A 10,823-nucleotide genomic window follows, 5' to 3' on the forward strand; every position below is an offset into this window, starting at 1 on the left:
TTTGTAGGATAAGACCATCTTTATTTGTATCGTAACTATAAATTCTCAAATTATAGACATTTTTTATGAATTAAGATCGTGTGCCGTGTGGTATTTCTTTCTCCCGTTGCAACGCATGGGCCCTTTTGCTAGTTTGTTATAACCGGCGTTTGACTTTTGCTACCATGCATCATCAGTTTCATTTTTTTTGCTACGACCACGTAGGTATTTTTTTGCTACAAATTTTATTTTTTATTGCAACCGTTGAAAAAATTGCTCAATCGAAAGAAAAAATATTACATGAAGATCTATCGGTGCGGACGTGCGGGGATTGGTAGATCGTGTGGCCCGCGCACGGCCGGCCGAGAGTTTCGGCCGGCGCAGAGCACTGGCCAAACTTTTTCCATTAGCCGATCGATTCTAAGGATTCCGTCTCCCGTCTCTTTCACCCGACACGTGTCCTCTGTGAGGCCAGCTAACCTCGAGTAGTTTTCTTTTGCTATTCAATCTTTCTTCATACGAGTGGATAAGGCTACAAGGTGAAAGGATGAGGTTGGAGATGAGGTCAGGATCGCACCATTGCCCCCACCTCCTCCTCCATTGCAGCGACTCGTGCCTTCTTGTTGCCGACGCTGGTGGCCTTGACTCCGGGGCCCTGCGACTCCCCTCTCCTCCTTCTCCCTCTCCTCTAACATTGCAACCATCTATTCCTCTCTAGATTGCTATTCCCCTCTCCTCCCTCTCCCCCTCCTCTAACCTCGGAGGCATACATCCCTCTTCAGTTTCTACAACACGGCCGTTATTTCTGCAACGCGGTCGTTGTTTCAGGAGTTGTAGAAATTATTTTCGCAACACAACTATTGTTTAAGGAATTGTTTTTGCACCCCGGCCGTTGTTTGTGCAACACGGTCATTGTTTCTGCAACGCTAGTTGTTTTCGAAATTAATGAATGGGGGAGGGGACAAGCGGGGCGTGCTTGGAGATCGATCGAGGATTGTTTCTGCAACTGATTTGTTGTTTCAGGAATTAATGTGTCGGGGAGGCGACCGAACCGCATGCGAGGAGTTAGATCAGACGGGTTCGCGCGTAGAGATCCGATGGCTATCAAGGTGACAGATGTTTACTAAACGTCTGCCGAAGTACGCGTAGCAGTGCCCATTATAGATGTTGATTTCTTTTCTATAAACTTGGTCAAAAAATTAAGAAGTCTGAATATGAGAAACTTAGGAATTTTTTTTTACGAAAAAGGGTTTCCCCCACTTTGTATTACCAATCAACCAACCGATACAACCAACGATAGGTGCTGGGGAAGAAGCAGGACAGCCGTGCCCAAAAGAAATGAAAGAGAAAATACAAAAGGAAGAGATGTCGATAACAGCAAATCGACAAAAACGAAGAAGCCTCGCGATCACTGCGTCCACCGGAGATCTCCCACCAAGCTCCAAGACTCCGAAGCGCACGTACCAATCAACACCTCCAAGAAGGGACGCGACGATGACAATGATGTTGCCAAGGGTTTTCCCCTGTTACGCGGCGAGGAGAGAGGAAGGGTAGCCCCTGACGCCGTCCAGGAAGGTCCGACGGCACCCTCACGCGCCACTGCGTCGGTGTCGGCCAAGCCGACAGGGATTTCTCCTGATCCAAACCGTCACCTCGGGCATTTCGGACCTTGCCGGGACTCAGAGCAGCAGTACTGTTAGCACGCGGGAGGGCCCAACCTCCCTCGTCACCGATGGGATCTGACCGAACTCGACAATAGGAGCATACCAGGCACGTGGGCCCACAAACCCGGCCAGGCCCTGAAATGCTCGTGAAGCTCCCCCTGTCGCGCTGCGGAGGGCACGTCGCCGATGTCACTACTCCCCGTCCGAGCCGCTCCACCACATCGTCGCGTCGGAGGCAGCAAAGCCACGCCGGCGCCGGCCTGCTAGGATCTAGATGGGCCCCTCAGGACCCATATTTGGGCCGGGGTCGCGCCGCCAGCCACTCAGCGCCACCAAGCCGCCTTGCCGCCAATGACAGTATCACCATCACGCCTGCCGTCGGGCCCTGCTTCCAGGGCACCGGGCCGCCGCTCGCCGAGTAGCACCTGCCGATGAACCCTGCCCCAGGAAGGGCGCTGCGTGTGGGGGGAAAGGAAGACCTGCCATCACCGAAACCACCCGACCAAATCCGAGGGCTCCCTCCGAGAGTGGCGGGGGAGGGAGAGCGGAGGAAGGGCGAGGAAGGGAGGCTGGGGAGCCGCCCCGGGGCTTTGCCCGGGAAGGCTGCGCGAGGTGGGGATGGAAGGGGGGGGTGTCTAAGGCCAATCGCACGTGGACTTTTTTGAGTTTTTATATTTTATCCAGGGACTTTTTTTACGAAGGAGTGAATGAAAAACATCAACGTAGGATCACATACAAATTAACTCCTCTCCTCCTTAGTACAAACTAAAGAAGCATCATATCTAATTAATAATAGTTCCTTCGATTTAAATAAAGTTGTACTAAAGCCACGACAAGTAATTTGAACAGGAGGGAGTACAACAATTACACTAGATTTTGTCAGCCTATGCATATATTAAAATAGAGTTTTCTGAGTCCAAGGACAAATATTTTTTTAGGGGGGCTGAAGGCCAATCTATGTTCAATGTTATATTGACCCTATCAAGATGTGGATGTTTATCGGCTAATTTGATTATTCTATGGACACCTATAAATCTAGAGCTGATTTGCTGTACTCGACATATTAACTCTAGAAAACAATCTTCTAAGTCTATAATTTTTAATATCATTGAGGATGTGTTCTATTCCGTGGGAGAAGAACACATACTATTAAAATACAATATTTATGTTTGTAGTACTGGAAGATTTCATTGTTTAAAAGGTAGACTACCTTTTTTCCTAAAAAAAGGTAGACTATGCAGTAAGGGATTAATATTAGTATATTTACCAAAAATAATTAATAGTATATATGTACTACCGTACCTTTGGATACTGATTGTTAAAACTTGTATCGTCCCTGCAAAAAATAAAACTTGTATCATAATCCAAATTGAAATAAGGAGGAATGGGGTTATATATCCTATGAAATTCGAGCTTTAATATGGGGAAAAGCTTCTGGTCACCCGGTGGATCCGTCTATGTGCATCTACCGTCTATCTGGCCGTCAGATTTTTTTTAATCGGACGATTTTGGAGCATCCTCTTTTTACAGCCTCAGTTTGCAACTGATTCATTGTTGCAATATTCTTTCCCGCAACATATTCCTTCCTGCTCTCCACCTTCTCTTCCTCATCCGTCTTCGCCTCGTCGACTTGGCCCTTTCTCCTCCTCCATCTCCTCTGTTGCAAAAAAAAGTACAACGCAACATCTGTTACAAATATTTCTGCAACAAGATTTATGTTACAAAAAGTTTCACAACAAGACTTTTGTTGCATAAATAGAAAAGCACGCGTGAATGCTATATATACCAGATCCGGCAGCCTGTGAGGCAACAGATCTTTTTAAAAGATCTATTAAAGGTGTTTTCACAACACGGTCTTCGTTACAGAAAATATTCTATAGCAAAGTCTGTTAAAAAAAAAATCTACATGTGTTTCCGCAATACGATCTTTGTTGCAGAAAATATTCTAAAAAAATTATGTTGGAAAAAAATTATACATGTGTTTCGCAACACTATCTTTGTTGCGGAAAACATTATATAACAAACTTTGTTCCAAAAAAATTACACGGGTATTTCCGCAACACGATCTTTGTTGCAGAAAATATTCTACAGCCGTCCGCAGCTCTGTCAAAGCCGAAACAAAACAATTGTTTCCGCAACTGGTTTGTTGTTTCAGGACTTAATGTATCCAGAAAGGCGACCGAGCCGCGTGCCAATTGTTAGTGCGGGCGGTTGCACGCGTAGAGATCCAACGGTTATCGTGGTGGTGGATATTTACTAAACATCTACCGGTGGATGCGTAGCCTTTAATATATGGCACCAAAGTATTCTGTTATTTTTTGTTAAAACTATCCCCGCTGGATTTTTTTTTTGCATATCTGTTTGCTTGCAAATATTGATTTCACCTAAACTGTATCCAATCACATAAAAATTGAGGCGAGATCCTGCATTCCGGTAAAGTGACAATAAACCATAAGATCAATTTTATTCACAAAAAAATGTACTGATAACTTTAATTGGATTTAGGTTTTTGAAACTCCATGTTTTTCTTTTAATTAGGTGAAAGGCAATGGCCAAATTAAAAGAGAGCACTTTACACATCAAGGTACATCTAGCACTTGCTACATTGAATAGATTAAACATTTCTCTTTTGCACCTAAACACGCAATAAGTAGATACTCTTTTCATTTGTAAATACTATTGTTTCTTTTATATATGTACAGACACTTAACAACTCATGTCTCTCAGGTCTCAGCTAGGCCATTTCCTCCAATTAAGAATCCCACACCTTGACCAAATCCACAGAGTTCACTCACATCACATCCTCCTCCTGAAGTCTGAAGACAGTAGACACTAGAGCAATATCCCCTCATGGCGATGCGGACCAAGTCTGAGATGTCCCCGCCGCCCTCCGACCAGAGGGACGCTGTCATCGAGGAGCTGAGGAAGGGCGCTCAGCTGGCTGAATGCCTCCGGCAACAGCTCGAGCTCATCCCGGAGCTTGGTCGTCGCAACGCCGCGCTAGCCAATGTGAGCAACATCTCCACAACCCTATCTTCGTCCGTCTCAATGCTGCAGTCCGACAGAGAGCAGTACAGCTACTCCTCCTCCGACGCCAGGGCGGCGTCCTATGCTGCTGGCGCCGCCTGTGGCGGCCGCAGGAGCGGCGGCGGCGTCGGGGCACAAAATGGAGCCATTGCCCGCACTAGGAAGGCGAGGCACCGGCGAGGCATCCATGGTGAGGAGCTTCCAATGTGAGTGACTGTGTGTTTAATTCAAAGAATGACACTGTAGCATATACGCAATACGTATCTGTGGGGATCTGTGCTTGGGAGGAATCATTACTGCCAGATCCATGTTACTAGACACTTAATTACGTTTGGGTTAGTGTGGATCTAACCCCATTACCCCATGCCACCGTTACTACTCCAGTTGTTCTTCAACTTTCTGCTTCAACCGGCCTAAGCAAAAATGGAAACCATGCATGGATTGATTTTTATGCCCAAGGTATTCTAGATCTAACGTTCAAAGCTATATGAAGGAAAGAGATGCTAATACAAGGATATGAAGGAAAGAAATGTTAGATTGTCGTTAGATCTTGCATTATTCTGGTTCATCCGGTTTCAGGCATGGAGATGTAGCATTTGTTTGTTTCTTTGCGTATCATGATTTATATTTCATGGTTAATTAATTAGCTTAGCTAGAGAAGTGTACAGTATAATTGAGTTCAATTAATTTTATTTCTTCAGCAAGGGGATACTAACTGAGACACCAGAAAATGATGGATTCCACTGGAGGAAATATGGCGAGAAGAAGATCCTTAATGCTGTTTTTCCAAGGTATGGTTCTTTAATTTGACGGAGTTTCATCACTGAAGGCTCAAGAAGTTGTTTCTAATTATCCATTGATTTGGCATTAGCTTATGGATATCGAATACTTACATTTCCTCCTATAGATTAAATAGAAAAAAGGCAAACAGATTTTCGAAAGAAAAAAAACTGGTTGTTAGCAGTACACCTTTGCCTACGTTGCACCACTTTTCGACTCTTAAGTCTCAACTCGATAAATCACAAGTGGAGATGATGCCACGTGAAGATGCATAGGTTTTATTCCACGTATAATATAATAGATGAAATGGCCCACAAATCTGCACAAGCGCAGTTAGAACCCATTGATGACCACATTAATCCCGTACTGTTGAATAGAGGAGTTATTCTCTCAGTTATTTGCAGCGTTCATAAACGCCAACCTGCACCATTCTGCACCACTTCTCTCACCCATCTTGATTTTCTGGTTCTTGCTCTTTTTCATGGCGTGGCAAGCTAGAACTCATAAATGGAGATGTGGAGTTGTAGCTGCAGCAGTCCATCTCTCTCTCCCCCTCCTTTCCTTCCTCCCTCCCTCCCTCCCTCTCTCTCTCTCAGCTTTGATGGTCATGTGTCACTCAATGACTGTCTATAGAGCAGTCAATATTCCTCACCCTCTCTTTCTCCCGATCTTCTCCGTTGATCGTGCCAACAATTAATACTTTATGTCCATTAGCTCCAACAACACCAGCATTTTATGTTCATGTCCTGGTGTTATTCAGGTGTTCATCGATGTCCTACATAGATTTTCCATCTCCACCCACGGGATTTTTTTATGACGTGGCCGAATCATAGCTAACACTTTAAGTAATCCCGTATAAATAAAGTTGCAACTCTATCCAGACGATCTGATGATAAGATTCAACATTGTTCTTCATACACCCACCTGCATGAAGCATATCTAAAATACATGGCCCGGATAAGCCACCCCCGTATCTACAACACGTCTGACAGAGTGCCAAAATTGGTAGCTGCCATCATATTGGAAAATCGCCCACTCACTACCGCGTATTCCAATGTATTATTGGTAGCTGCCATCATATTGGAAAATGTCCTATATTAATTAGTAATCGGAAAGCACAGTCGGGTCGTTGAGATTTCGGCCAAAAATCCGCGTCCACTCTCAACTACACATTTTTAGGGACTCAACAACTTCTTGGTTTTAGGCATCGTTGAATGCAGGATCCAAGGGAGTTCTATCTTTGAATATCTAAAAAGGCTTTACATAAAGCAAGAATCATAGTACCTCAGTTGCGAATTATATTCAACTACTATTGTTATTAGAATGAAAACACCAAAATACTTTCATGTGTTAAATTAAGCAGTATGTGGCTTGGCATGAATAATCACCACATTAATTAGTTACTTGTAAAAAAGACTCACATTAATTAGTTGCTCCAAAATATTATGGCTCGTGCATAATGCATTTGGGGCATATCACACATACTCGTAAAAAAAAGCCAAGAAGACACATTTTGTGGTGAGTATCTTTCCTATCCTTTTCAATCATAGTTGAAGCACGTAGACGGATTAGTATGTGTATGCGATAGCACTATATTTGAGGTTGCACTCTTAATACAAAATTTATATTATGTAATATATTCATATTTGCATATGTGTGGAGCATAAAACCATCCTCCTGGTTGTAGACAAATCAATCATGCACATGTTTAAGCTTGTTTATCTGCGTATATATGGATGGCCTAGAAAGGTTTGCGTGAATATGAATATCAATTATTGAGTTTTATGATGAAGACTTCTTATAAACCACTCCGCTCATGATCATACATACTCCATGGGACTAGTATATGACATTCGAGGTGATCTACTCAGAAGTATATATATATGTGTGTGTGTGTGTGTGTGTGTGTGTGTGTGTGTGTGATATTTTTAGTTTGTGGGAAAACATAATTTTTGTGTAGAATTTATTTTAATTTTGTACTCACTTAGGTTGAAGTTAGCATTGTGTCATATGAACAAGGTAAATATCTTGCATAGTATTTCCAAACTCAAAAGTGTGTGCTCTTTGCAATCTCGGAAATTCTTGTATTGTAACAATGTTATTTCCATATATAACGTGTGATTTATACACATGATACTTTGTACAATTTAACACAACTTATTTCGTGTTTTCTCATTAAAAAATGTAATCCAATTTGTTCTGGAAGTGAAGTACATTGGTAGGTCCTCAAACTATGTCGGAGGTGCCAAGTAGGTCCTCGAACTATGGAAAATGTCATCTAGGTACTTGAAGTGCAATATATGTGTCATCCAAGTCCTCGGATTGTAGAAATGAAGTACACTTTAAGACCTGGATGAGACTTTTAATAATTGAGAACCTATGTGACACCTCCGAAATAATTTGAGGACCTATAATGCATCCACTCTTAGAACATAAAAATGAAGTGCTATATATGATCATACTCTTGGTTAATTATTTGCAGGTCATACTACAGATGCGGATACAGCGACGAGCACGAGTGCCCGGCAAAGAAACATGTGCAGCAACAAAACAACAGCGACCCTCCCATGTTCATTGTCACCCTGTTCAACGACCACACATGCAGTGCTTTGTTCCCAGCTAATGAACAACTACCCAGCACCTCAAACAGTGCTACTGCTAACTCACAAGTGCTCGACTTCACCAAAGCATCGCTCTCTTCAGCTCCTGGTATCTCGAGGTTGAAAAAAGAGGACGGCGCAGGCTTGTCAGTGACCGTGCCTAGCTACACGTATGATGAGCTGTCTTCTTACTCCTCACTGCCATTGCTCTCTCCGACGGAGTGGAAGATGGAGATGGAGATCAAGTCATTTTTTCATCATCACACAGGAGGCGGTAGCTAGCTACCTAGTTATTCTGTTAAAATGATTGACTGCTTTAGCTAGCTACATCGATTTGTTTCGTCCAAATAATGGCATGATTATGCGCGAGGGTTTACGTACAAATACAAGAGATTTTTCAGATCTATAACTGACTTGCTCTTAGTAATCTAATGCAATGCATATCTTCTCATCTTGGGTTCATAAAGTCTGCATAGAAAAGGATTAGCCAGAAGCAAGCTTGTCTCGTTTATTTGTGAGCATATCCCTCACCTATAGACGGTCTAACCGCAGTTGGAAGGTCACTATCGTCTATAGCCCCGTAGAAAAGTTTATCCTATGTCGGCAGTGCGCCGAAGTGCTAGGATCCGGTTAAAAAAGATTTCATGATGATAGATGAAAGGAAATTTTTGAAATAGCAAAGGTCTCACAGGCTTGGCTAAAGAAGATTCCTTGCGGAAGCATCTATTGAACATAATTTGGACTTTATTGCATTATTAGAGACATGCAGAGATAGCTTCACTTCCCAATTTCTGAGCATGATCTCAGATGGTGTTGAGTTTGATTGGCACTGTTTACCCCCCAAGAGGAAGATCTGGTCGGATTTTACTTGGGGTCAAGTGCGAGACACTCGAAGATCAGAATGTGGTATTCGGGGACTTCGTCGTTAAATTTAGAGTACGCTCAAAATTGGATGGGTTCCGATGGGCACTTGTTTCAATGTATGGAGCTGCTCAACCGGATTTAAAGACGGATTTTTTAGCCGATATGGTACGTGTATATGGTGATGAAAGGCTTCCCATCTTGGTTGGGCGTGAATGTAACATTAGAAGAGATGAGGCGAACAATTACAATTTCGATGCCAGGTGGCCATTCATGTTTAATACTATCATTGAGACCTTGAACCCGAGGGAGTTAGACCTAACAGGGAGACAATTCACCTGGGTGAACACGTTGCCAAATCCAACATACGAAAAGTTAGATCGAGTTCTAACCAGTATCGAATGGGAACAGAAGTTTCCCTTAGTAACGGTTTGAGCTTTGAATAGAGGCATTTCAGACCACACTCCTTTACTTGTTCACTCTCGGGAGGCGACCCATTTGGGAAACTAGAATGTTTTCTCGTTTGAACTACCATGGTTCGACAGAGAAGGCTTGATCAATCTAATAGCCAGGGAGTGGGCTAAGAATGCGGGAGGGAGGTCTAATGTTGAGCGATAGCAAAATAAAATTAGGCATTTGCGGCAGGTCCTGAGAGGATGGGCCAAAAATGAAAGTGGATTATATAGGGTTGAAAAAGAGAGGCTTCTCAACCTTATCAATGAGCTGGATGTGAAGGTTGAATCCACCCTACTAGATGCGGCAGAATGGGCATCTAAGAGGGAAGCCGAGGGTAAATTACGAGCAAAGGGAAGAAGAGATGAGATGGGCGCTAAGATCATAAGTTAAGCAGGTTGACCAAGGAGATGATAACACCTAGTTTTTCCATTTGATTGCAAATGAAAAACAAAGAAAGAAGAAGATATACCAACTGGAGAATGACGAGGGTACAATTATAGGCCATCAGAACCTAAAGTTGTACTCCCCCGTTCCTAAATATAGGTCTTTTAAGAGATTTCACTACAGACTACATGCAGATGTATATAAACATACTTTAGAATATAGATTCATCCATTTTACTCTGTATGTAATCCATAGTGAAATCTCCTAAAATACTTATATTTAAGAACGGAGGGAGTACATCTATAATTATTATAAACAACTTTTTGGAGCTCCTAAGCATAATTTGTGTCTCTTGATGAGCGGAGGGTAGAAGACGTATCTCGACTCGGGGCAAACGAGAACGATGTGTTATCCGCGCGATTTACTAAGAAAGGGGTGTTCGAAGCTATATCGCAAATGAAGCATAATAAGTCACCAGGTCCGGATGGATTCCGAGCAGAGTTTTATAAGAAGTCCTCGGATATTATTAAGGGTGAACTCCTACCCATGTTCCATGATTTTTTAAAGGGCAACTTCAGTTATTCCACCTAAATTTGGGATAATAACATTGTTGTGAATAAAGGCGGAGGCGGTATGCATTGAGCAATTCAGACCGATATATCTACTTAATGTGAGTTTTAAGGTTTTTAAGAAAGTTGCCATAAATGGATTGACACAGATTGCACAAAGTGTGGTGCAAAACACTCAAGTTGCTTTCATACGAGGGAGACACATGCTCGTGGGAGTAGTGGTCCTCCATGAAACGCTTCATGATATTCACTCCACAAACTAGATGGCGTGGTTTTTAAGATGGATTTCAAAAAAGCATATGATAAAGTCAAATGGTTGTTTCTCCAACAAGCCTTACATATGAAGGGATTCGACGGTTGATGGAGGAAGCATGTTGACCCATTTGTGCAAAAGGGCAGCATCAAAATCAAAGTGAATGATGATATAGGCTTTGTGCAAAAGGGCAGCATCAAAATCAAAGTGAATGATGATATAGGTCACTACTTTCAGACGCAAAAAGGTC

The 10,823-nt window shown here is 42.8% G+C and overlaps 1 pseudogene; it reads left to right on the forward strand.

Moving 5' to 3' along the window:
• The first annotated feature begins 4,443 nt into the window (after positions 1-4,443).
• LOC123413977 lies at positions 4,444-8,436 on the forward strand (annotated as a pseudogene).
• Positions 8,437-10,823: the final 2,387 nt, after the last annotated feature.

Source organism: Hordeum vulgare, chromosome 1H (assembly GCF_904849725.1).
Source record: "Hordeum vulgare subsp. vulgare chromosome 1H, MorexV3_pseudomolecules_assembly, whole genome shotgun sequence".
In the NCBI taxonomy this organism is placed as follows: domain Eukaryota; kingdom Viridiplantae; phylum Streptophyta; class Magnoliopsida; order Poales; family Poaceae; genus Hordeum; species Hordeum vulgare.